This window comes from Mustela lutreola, chromosome 15, assembly GCF_030435805.1.
Source record: "Mustela lutreola isolate mMusLut2 chromosome 15, mMusLut2.pri, whole genome shotgun sequence".
Taxonomy (NCBI): Eukaryota; Metazoa; Chordata; class Mammalia; order Carnivora; family Mustelidae; genus Mustela; species Mustela lutreola.
The window spans coordinates 21145185-21156684 of record NC_081304.1 but is presented as its reverse complement, the minus strand read 5'-3'; the positions used below and the strand labels follow the sequence as shown (position 1 = coordinate 21156684).

Sequence of the window (11500 nt, the reverse complement as noted above, 5' to 3'; positions counted from 1 at the left end):
AAGAACAAACCCTCAATTATAATTAATTAATGAATGACCGAGCCTTCCACTTCCAGGGTGCCTTTCATCCCCAGCACACCTCAAAACCAAACAACCCAGCCTGCACCAGGACTTCCTTGGCCCCTGGCAGGAATGTAGCCTTTGGTAACTGGCCAGCGGCCCTGTCCTGGCTGAGCCTTGAACAGGTTGGTTTCTGTATGTCTGTGACCTGCAGAGGGGATGGAGGAACACAGGAGTTGTGCCATGGGCTGTCGAACATGCTTGATGAATCTTAGGCTTTATCTGCCAAGGTAAAGGTTAGGAATGGATAAAGAACGAGTCTGGGGGTGGGGAGCCACATGCTGGTTACCAGCAATTAGATTTAAAGGGGACTTTGAAATAAAATGGCAACACTGGAACGGACTTTAGTATACCTCCATTCAAACCACTAATCTTACAGACGTGGAAACCTGGCCTGGGTGAGGGGTGGTAGGGCATGGCAGAGGACAGATCGTGGGTTAGAGGCAAAGCCACGGTGGGATTCTTTCCATCACACAGCACTGTCATCATTGAGTTGAATCTTGACAGAGCCTGTAAAGATTCTCTCCCATCATGGTGGTAATGGGACTTCCCAGGTTACACAGCCCTTTGATGGTCGTTATTAAAGGTGCTCGACCACTCTTGAGGTAGCCACGCAAGGGTTAGTGTCCCCATTTTATAGATAAAGCATCCGGGGCCCATGGAGGTGACTGATTCAGAGCTGATTTGCATGTGTAATATAACTCAGCACATGAATGCGTAGGCGTCACTGCCTTGGTCTGTGCTGTTCCCACTGCTGGGACACTCGCTGCCTGACTGCCCGCACCCACTCCCCTGACTTCCAGACATAGTTCAAGGGTTACCTCCCTCCATGAGATCATTAACTGATTTTTCTTGCATGAGTTGGGTGCCCCTTCTATGAAGAAGCCACATTTTCTGGATCCTAAGACCCTCTGGAGGGGCAAACAGATTTGTATCCCCACCCCACCGGGAGCCCCTCAACTGGGCCCAGATGCCTCCCGGGACTCCTCTGGGACCACGGGCATCTTGAAAGCTGGGATTATGTCTTCTGTCTCTCAAACACCAGTATGGCTTTTTAAAAAAGATTTTATTTATTTATTTGAGAGAGAGAGCGAGCACAAGTGGAGTGAAGGGCAGAGGGAGAGGCAGACTTCCCACTGAGCAGAGAGTCCAGTGAAGGACTCGATCCCAAGACCCTGGGATCGTGACCTGAGCCAAAGGCAGATGCTCAACCAACGGAGCCACCCAGGCGCCCCAGAGTCTGGCTTCTTATAAGCATTTCATAAATGTGTATTAACTTGGTAATGAACTTTCTAGAGTTAGGATTTTAACTCTGCTCCTCTGAAGTCATTGCCTCCCGCCCCTTTGAGAAGTGTGAGTTGTAAAATCAGATAGTAAGAGAAAGCCACGCCACGAGGTGAACTAGCTAGCCATAAAGGCAACCTCATTCCTCATTGCGAATAAAATCACCTAAAGGACACCAGCTCTGCTTGTCCACCCTGGCAACAAAACCTTGCAAACGTTCTCTGGATTTCTTCGTCTTACTGTGGGCAAGATGGGAAAATTTAGTCAGGACTAAAGGTAGCCTTGAGGGTGCTTAGAGGGAGTATCCTTTAAAAGTGTTCTATGGTCACTTATATCTCTGAACACTAGAAAGAGACAAAAGAGAAACAAGATGGAAAGAAGGCAAATGAGGGAAGCATAGAGACTTGTTTGGATATGTGGATGCTGCCTGATCATTTATTGACTCAAGGTTTGGGTCAGCTCCGGAGAGTGTTCACATGGACCCAGCCTCACAAATGAGGGAAGCATAGAGACTTGTTTGGATATGTGGATGCTGCCTGATCATTTATTGACTCAAGGTTTGGGTCAGCTCCGGAGAGTGTTCACATGGACCCAGCCTCACAAATGACAACACCCAGGTTGTATAAAGGGCCAGTCTGTGTGCTGTCTCCTGAAACTCCCTCTCAGTGACTGGTGATGGGAATGATCACTTCACTGCACTTTGCAGGCATGTCTGAAGTGGCCATGACCTATTAGCCTTGTGAATTGGCCCATGCGTCATTTTACATCAGTGTGTGGGAGTTGGGATTTACAGGAGTTAACCCGAAGCAAAATACTTCTTGTGTTATATCCAGCAGGACCAGGGAAGGGAAAAATTGGTGGTGCCATCTGAGAAGACTGGAGAGAGGGCACCTCTTTTTTTTTTTTTTTCTTTGAGAGAGGTCACTTCTAGAACTATTATGCAAAGATTTTCCTTGTAGCTCCCAATCTGTAGTGCTCCACTACAGATTTTAAAAGAAATGGTGGATTTTTGTTTGTTGGTTGGTAAAAATGATACCTGCTTATTATAAAAAACACTCAAGTACTACATGAAAGTATAAGAAAAAAGATTCTCCCACACAGACAACATTGGTAAATTAGTGAACATTATTTCAGATACTCTCGATCTCTATATATTATAGACATATGGGTGACTAGAATAATTTTAGAAAAATGAGCTCATACAGTATATTCTATTGTAGAAGAATGAAATTTTAAAAATGTAGTTGACAAGCTGAAATGAGTTTTCTTTAGTTACATGTTTTCTATAGGATTTTTAGACTTTTCGTCATATTCTTTTTGCAATTTTTAAGGGGAATAAAATGACCTGTAAATTTGTGGAATCACAGAGTTGGAGAGAAGGGCAAGAATAGGTCATCTGTTGCAGCTTTCTGCTTCTAGGTAGCTCAACTGCAAATTGCTGAGCTTATTTTTAAACTGATTTTTAAAGAACTCAAGGGATAAAGGCTCAATTGCCTTCTTCTTTTTTTTTTTTTTTAAGATTTTATTTATTTGTTTGACAGACAGAGATCACAAGTAGGTGGAGAGACAGGCAAAGAGAGAGGAAGGGAAGCAGGCTCCCTGCCGAGCATAGAGCCTGATGTGGGGCTCGATGTGGGGATCCCAGAATTCTGGGATCATGACCTGAGCCGAAGGCAGAGGCTTTAACCCACGGAACACCCAGGTTCCCCTCAATTGCCTTCTTAATAGATGTCCAACACCTACTCATCTTTCTGGTCAATGAGCATTTCACCTATGATCCGGTTTCATGAATTTTTTTGTATTTCTATGGGGTTCAAACTGTTTCTAAATTATTCTTCTTTGTATGACTTGACAGCTAAAAGATTTGTAATTTTCGCATTTGGCTCATCTTTCTGATGAATTGAGATGTAGTTGCTAAAGGGGATGGATATTTTGCAGGAGAGGTTGGACAGAGAGTGAATGAAGGGGATTGCATGTGGGCATTAGGGGATCAGAAGGGAGCCTGGCAGCCATTGCTGTCATTTTCTGGGAGCACAGTTGTGTGTGTGCCTTTTAAAGACAATCATTCCATCACTGAGATTTTCCCTAGGCACCGTTTCTTTAGATTGAGAGAAGTACGGCCAGAACAGTCCCCAAATAGAAGTTTGACTCTGCATGGCACTTCAGAACAAATGAGTAGATCTTCAGGCAAAATTGCTATGTCATTATCCTGTGACTTGGAGGCTACTTAACAAGATTAGACACTTATAGAAATAAAACATAGTGCCTGCTGTGCAGACAGACCAGACATCCTAGAAGTACCTAAGTTTATCAAACTGTGGCCAAATAAAAATAAAGGTTTTTCATGTTTTGACTTTTCCAGGAAAACATGGCCAACAGGTAGAAGGCTAAGTGAAGAAGTATTCCATATAGTATTCTAGACTAGGAGGGGAAGGCAAGCCAGTGTAAGGTGCTTCCAAATAATATGTGTATGTGTTGACTGATGTACAAGGAGAAATAATAAAAATACACACAGGCGAAAAGAATTTCAGGGTCATCGTAGGAAGTTTTCTCAAATGGTAGGTGATGAGACCACCTTGTTGGAAACTCTTCATGATCTGATTTTGAAAAGCAACAAAGAATTAGATGAGGATGAAGAGGTAGACAGAGCCTCAGTGACCACAGACAAAGAGCATGTGTGGCCTTATGGGCAGAGTTAGGAAATTTGAGGAGAAGAGAGCAGAATAAAGAAAGAGAAAGCAGATTTCAATTCAGTAAAATCTGGTCGTAACTGTTCACTGAGGTCTTACTCTGTATTAGCATATTCCTGAGCAATTTCATTATGTAAGAATGTAAGAAACAAAAGACATGTTTGATGTTTGGTGCATTTACTGCATGTCAAGCAACTGCCTGGTTACCCCAGGACTTAATAGTAAGGAAGCTGAAAGGCCCAGGCTCTGGCCTGCTCACCTTTAAGTCTTCAATACTACTTTCAGTTTATAGAGGGCTGTGGTGGACCTTCCATAAATGTTTATTAATCTTGGCCTTGGGAAGTTCCACTACTGCTCTATGGATTACGTCAAACAGACTATGTGAGATACAGAGAAGAAGAAGGAAGATGACGGTGGCGGAGTCTGGTTAAAAATAAGCTCTCTAATGGAGTGGATGCGGGCATTAGGGGATCAGAAGGGAGCCTTGAGGGGCTGTCATGATTGAAAGGGAGCAGGTGGTCCCAGGTAATGGAGTCAGAAAGAATGGCTGGAAAGAAAAGACAAATGCTGTAGAAGTTCCCAAATTCTAGATTCTTTTTTTTTTTTTTTTAAGATTTTATTTATTTATTTGGCAGAGATCACAAGTAGGCAGAGAGGCAGGCAGAGAGAGAGGGAGGAAGCAGGATCCCTGCTGAGCAGAGAACCCAAGGCAGGGCTTGATCCCAAGACCCTGAGATCATGACCTGAGCCGAAGGCAGAGGCTTAACCCACTGAGCCACCGAAGTACCCCCAAATTCTAGATTGTGTTGATCGTATCCCCATGGTGTTTTTTTTTTTTTTTTTAAATAAAGGTCCCCCCTGTCTTGTAAGGTAGTAGTTTGAGCTATAGGCTTACTTAGATTCAGGTAGGACTCTTTGGGCAAGAATGCTTCCCAAGGAGTGTGGTGTTCTTCTTCTTGTTCATCCTGTAACAAAATGCCTTACGTCAGCCTTGCTTCGCCATCGATGCTGAAGTTCTTAAAGCTTCCATATCCCAGGTGAAAATTACCCAGGTGAAAAAACAAGACAATGCTTCATTCTAAGCTGAGATTTTTTCACTTGGAATTCAATGGAGAGTTTAGTGGAAGTTAGCAAACATCTCTGAAAGTGTGTGCAGAATAGTCTCTGCACGTTCCTATGTTTACTCTTCAGAGAGGAAGTTAAGCTTTCATTAGCTCACTAAAGGAGCATATAAATAGAAAAAGTTAGGATCCAATGGTGGTTCATTCTCTCATTGGCCTTTAGTTACCAGTGAGATGTGTAGGATTTATCATATGGTTTCACTTATTTGTCGAGCATAACAAATAGCATGGAGGACATGGGGAGTTAGAGAGGAGAAGGGAGTTGGGGGAAATTGGAAGGGGAGGTGAATCATGAGAGACTATGGACTCTGAAAAACAATCTGAGGGGTTTGAATTGGTGGGTGGCTGGGAGGTTGGGGTACCAGGTGGTGGGTATTATAGAGGGCACGGATTGCATGGAGCACTGGGTGTGGTGCAAAAATAATGAATACTGTTATGCCGAAAATAAATAAAAAATAAATTAAAAAAAAAAAGATGTGTAGGATTTTCATGTTTTGTAGGGACACAACATTGGACTTCAAAATGAACCATATTTATCACCTGTCTTATACCCATCACTTTAGAGACAGGAAAATAAAGAAGTGGAGTACTTGGAGCAAGGGCCTTTGGCCAGCTAATATAGCAGAGCCAGGACTACCAGAAGGATTCCATGACATTGTTGTAGAGCTCTTTAGCGTTTCTACTTTTTCTGTTTTTTTAAATCCTAAAGCTGATGCTTGGGATTCACTAACATTTTTGCACTTGTGGGATGTCAGTTCATGCATTTGTTTGTCTGCAAATAGCCAGCTATGTTTAAAATGTTTCTGTTCCTTTTTTCCTCCCGCCCTTCACCTATCTGATTCCATTGCTACTTAAACTCCATAGCCACACATAATTCGCGTTAAAAATCCCCCAATTTAATTAACGTAATTATTTATTTTATTGAGAGTTCCCTTTAGAGGTGCCCTGGACTAGACCGATAAGATACAGCTCCTGCCTTCAAGCATCCTTCAGTCTATGGATATGAAGGTTTTGTTTTGCTTTGTGTTTTGCAGTCTGCACTGTCTGCGTCACCGCAGTCACTCTGCCAGTGACGCAGACTGTTATGTGAGGGTCTGTGCTGGGGGCGCTTAGGAGCAGTTACTGATCTCTACTCATTTAGATCCTGAATTCAGAGTTGCCAGATCTCAGGGAGACATGGGGCAGTTCAGCATTACCACCAACAAAGAAAGCCATGTTTCCCCGATGCTGGGATCTTTTCACCCAGTAGCGATGAGGTCATCCTCATTTGAGTGACAGACTTGTCATTCAGTCCCTCATCGTGGAGCTTGGGGAGAATGGGTTGGCCTATCCCATGATACTGGGAGTTCAGTCTCATCACTATCATGTTTAAAAAAAAAGGAGGCCCATCCCCTCCCTTTTCCCAGTTTCCTTTTCCAGCTGCCACCAAACCTCTCTGAGCAGTTAAGAGGTGTTCCAGCCAGATAGCTTCTTAGAAAGGAGTGCCAGGACAATCTGGGCTAAGCCTGGCTTTAGACAGATCCCCAAGTCCTCCTGCCCTGCCTCTGGCAGGCCACCAGGCCTGTTGAGGTGATTTTGTTCATTTAAGGCTGCAGAAGACAAACAGATCTCCACCAGTGGGTGGGGAGTGCTAGTGTAAGACTGAAATGATTTCATTTTTTCCTCCTTTTTATCGTCTTAGTCTGATGAACATGATAGGTAACAGATAAATCCTTCATACAAAGGTTGTTGTCGTTGATAATCCTCGAATCAACCTGCACATTAGTTTCAGTGCTCGTGGGGCGTTCCTTTCTTTGGCCATTTAAGGAGACGTTGTGAGTAACTGTGATGTTGGTTTGCTGAGACGTCATGTCATGCCTTTTGCTGAAGTCTGTCTTGGTAGCTTTTACCTCTAGTGCAGTGTGGTTCATGCTGTGACATGGTCAGTGTGTGGAGGGTTGTGGGAAGGTCCTTGTGCTCCAAGATTCTTTCCCACTTGACAGTTGTTGGTGCCTGAAATCCAACCATTTATTTGTTTGGTTCACCAAAATAATGCTTCCTGTTAAAAAAAGAAAAAAACAACACCTTACCGTATACTTGCTCTAAGGGATAGGAGTGGAGAGAGCAAGGGGGAATGGTGATGAGATGAAGTTGGATGCACACAGGTACTGGCATGTTCCAGGCTTTCCTGACCCTGAGTATTTTGAGCTGAAACATAAGAGTTTCTTACAGAAAGATTTTAAGCGGGGGAGTGCCTTGCCATGCCTTGTGGAAAATGCTTGAGAGTAAGAATAAATGTGTAAGGGTCAGCTGGGAGGATTTTGGCCCTATCTAGAAGAGAGACAATGGTGGTTTACTCATTATTAGTATTATTATTATTTTGCAGAAGAATGATTTTAATGAAATACACAAGGATATTTGAGGAGTAGCACAGCGGTGGTTTTCTGCCATGAAAAAGAAGATATTGTCATAAAATTCAGTTTATTTTTTATTCTTATGGTGTCCTCAGTACGCATGTGCTGCATTGACTTTTTCTACAGGCTTATATCATTAGCACAGTGTTGAGGATGCTGTCTTAGACCGTGAATGTTTGATACATGTCCTAATCAGTCTGCTTTTAGACAGAAAGTAGACCAATCATATAGGTGGCTAAAGTATTCTTTTGTTCAGGGCTCTTAACCTTTTTATGGACAAGTAAGTACTATGATGGAATCTCTGTTACAGCTAAAAGAATTTACACAGTAAAAGGAGATAGATTTGCCTGAGGTTGTCCAGTGTCAGTGGCACAGGGGCCCGGGGGCCATCCCCTACTTAATCACTGGCTGCAGATTTCATGCATGTATTTACCATGGCTTCATGTGCATTTATAGTATCTTTGCAAATTTTTTACTAGGTTGCTCCTCTTAATATTTGTGGGTGATGTTCTTCTTACCCATTTTCTTGCTTATTTACTATTCATGGCTTGGCTTTTGGTTTGGGAAAATTGGATTTATTCTTTCTCTATTCTCTCCTTTCTTTTGGTTAGGAATGATTGTTTTTCCTTTTCTTTCCTTCTTTCTTTCTTTTTTTTGGTAAGATTTTATTTATTTACTTGAGAGAGAGAGAGAGAGCAAGTGGGAGAAAGAGCACAAGCAGGGGAAAGGGGCAGAGGAAGAGGGAAAGCAGACTCCCCATTGAGCAGGACTTGATCCCAGGATCCCAGGACCATGACCTGAGCTAAAGGCAGGCACTTCACTGACTGAGCCACCCAGGCACCCCAGGAATTATTGCTTTTTCTATGCTTCTAGTTTCCGTGCTCCTTTTAAAAATCATCCTGGGAGGTGCCTGGGTGGCTCAGTGGGTTAAGGCCTCTGCCTTCGGCTCAGGTCATGAACCCAGGGTCCTGGGATCGAGCCCCGCATTGGGCTCTCTGCTCAGCAGGGAGCCTGCTTCCTCCTCTCTCTCTGCTTGCCTCTCTGCCTACCTGTGATCTCTGTCTGTCAAATAAATAAATAAAATCTTTGAAAAAAAAAAAAACTTTAAAAAATCACCCTGATGATGTTGTACCTTTTCCATATCTTTGTTACGGTGTGAATGAGTAGAAGGGACTTTGGCCTGGGGGTTAAAAACCCTGCTTTGCTACTAACACTCTAGGCAATCTTAACCTCTTGGTCTCAATTTCTTGGTCTCAATTTTCTTATCATTAAAGTGAGACTAACAATCTTTCCTGTAATTAATGGGGCTATTGTTGGGAGTGAATGAGTTAATGTACATACAACACCTGTATAATCTGTATGTAATATACATACATGAGCTATGTAATGTGCATGCTATATGCACACAAACTATGTAATCTGTGTATAGTATACCTCCATGAGCTGTGGAATTGGCATATAATGTGCTCATATGAACTTCATAATCTATAAGCTTCAGTGCACAGTTGAGGGTAGAGGGTAGTGATGTTGTAAACACTCCATGTCTACCCTCAGCCATGATCCCACAGGTCTTGAGAGAGAGGAGACCAGTGGGGTTGTCAGGAGGTCACAGGGGCTCAATAAAAAAGCCTTGCCTAACAGGTATACTTCTGTCCCTAGATGAACTCAGAAATAAACATTAATTGCAAGAGTTTACATTTTATAGATACAGTCCATGTGAAGGTTAGTCTACATTTATGCTGATGAATGTTTTAGTTAACAGCTTCAAGTTCAGAATTTGCTTCTGCCATCTGCTGCCAACCCCTCAGGCCTCAATTCCTACAAATGTGAACTGAGCTTAATACTCACTCTGATAGATAGGGGATATTGTGGACATTAAATTAGATAATTCATGTACTGCACCTAAAAAGTGCTCAGTGGTACTTATTAAAATGTGTGTGTATGTGTGCGTTTGTGTGTGTGTGTGTGTGTGTGTCTGTCTGTGTTAAGATAGTCTATTCTGGTCAGATAAAATAAGCCTTCATCACTCTCTGTTCTGGCTTTAGACAGTTTCCTGGGAAGTTATATAATTTTTATAGAATGCTCTAAACTTAGACACTATTTCAGTATCCTTGGTGTCTTTTAAATTCTCACATTCCAATTAATTATATCCCAATTTCTTTGTTTGGTTTATTTTATTCTTACTCCTACTGTGTTATCTGTTTAGAGTTATTTGTATTTTAGGACGGACACTTTTTGCACTCTGAGGAAGTTGCCAGAACATTCTCTATCTTACGTTGTGTTATGATAACTGGGGCTTAAGGTAGCATGAAGCACAATGAACCAGTCTTACAGTTCTTGTAGGAAGGCTTAAATTTGTCCTGTTTCCTTTGAGCAAGTGAAAGCCATTCCTGGACACCTTTTGTTAGATCTCACTTCCATTCTTTCTTTCCATCTATGTCTCTCTCTCATTTCTCTCATGGACCATGACTCTTTCTCTCCCCTTTGTTTTCTCCATTCTCTCCCAGAGAGGAGAGATCAGAAGAGTGGCCAGATTGGCTGGAGGGACAGGATCATTCCAGCTAGTTGCCCTTTTTCTTTAACCCTGAAATCATAACAGTCAATTAGGGAATGAATTCTTGCAAAATGTATGTGGGTTAAAAAAAAAAAAAAAGAAAAAAAGAAGAAGATGGACTTTTGCATGAGGGTTTCAAGTTCAGGGTGTGAGGTCACACAGTCTAGGATTTGAATACTGGTTCTTGACACTAAGTGTCCATGAGACTCTGGTAAGTTAAGAGTGTCTCTTGCCTGAGGCTCCTCAAAGATGAGTGGGTGTGTAGGAAATGCACATGAAGAACACTGAACACTTTGTTTGGCATATTGGAAGGACTCAGTAAATGTTAATTGTTGTTATTGTTGCTATAAAAAGGTGACCCCCAGAAGGCTATGGAGTATGTTTACCTCTTCAAACTATGAGTTAAGAGATGAGCATCACTTGTGTTCCCCGAGGCTTGAAGTGCAACGTGGAACTTGACTGGTTGGTAGACTTAAACACTCATGACTTTGTTACCATATGCATCAAGCTGCAGTTTGGGTCTTCGTGCTTTATGGAGAGGAAATGACCCCTCTCTCTGGTTTTCTTTTGGTTTAGTTGTAGGAGAGTGTGACAGGCAGAATAATGTCCTCCCCCCGCCCCCCAACATGTCTGTCTCCTAATATCTAGAACCTGTGAATATGTTACGGTATGTGGCAATGGGGAGTTAGTGTTGCAGACAGAGTTAAGGTTGCTAATAAGCTGGCCTAAAAATGGGGAGATAATCTTGAATGATTCAGGTGGGGCTGTCGTTAGAAGTAGAAGATGGAGGTAGAAGAAAGTCCACATCTGGGAAGGAATATGGTAAAGGCAGAGTGGGAATGATGAGGTTGCTGGCTTCAAAGGTGGAAGGAGAGCCCAAGCCAAGGAATGTGGGAGGCTAAACGAGGCAAGGAAACAGGTTCTTCTTCAGGACCTCCAGGAGGGAGCACAGTTCTGCCAACGCCGTGTTTGCGCTCAGTGGGACCTGTGTCAGACTTCTGAAATAAGATAATAAATTTGTGTTATTTTGAGCCATTCAGTTTGTGCTAATTTGTTTCAGTGGCAATAGCAGATTAACATAGCAAGTGTATGTGTGTGAGAGAGAGACAAATACAAATAGAAACTCTTGTGATGGATTTTTGCTGAAGATTAAATTAAGGTAAATAGAGTAGTTTCCATGTCATTTGTAAAATGTACATTTTTGTAGGTATCGTATGGATTTTTAATTGTTAGCAGAATAGCAGAGATAGTTGTAGAACTATTTAATAAACTCAACATTATCCAAATTACAGGCCTATTTTTAATTTGCAAGTTAATGTATATATCTCACAACATTAAAGCATTTAAACTTTTAAACATTTAAACATTTACTGAAATATTTCACAAATGATTTTTACT

At 42.2% G+C, this 11500-nt stretch overlaps 1 long non-coding RNA gene across 6 annotated transcripts in view; it reads left to right on the top strand.

The window, feature by feature from the left end:
- The window catches only part of LOC131815872 (uncharacterized), a 150291-nt gene that overhangs the window by 110259 nt on the left and 28532 nt on the right, over window positions 1–11500 (top strand). The gene's annotated exons all lie outside the window — the stretch shown is intronic.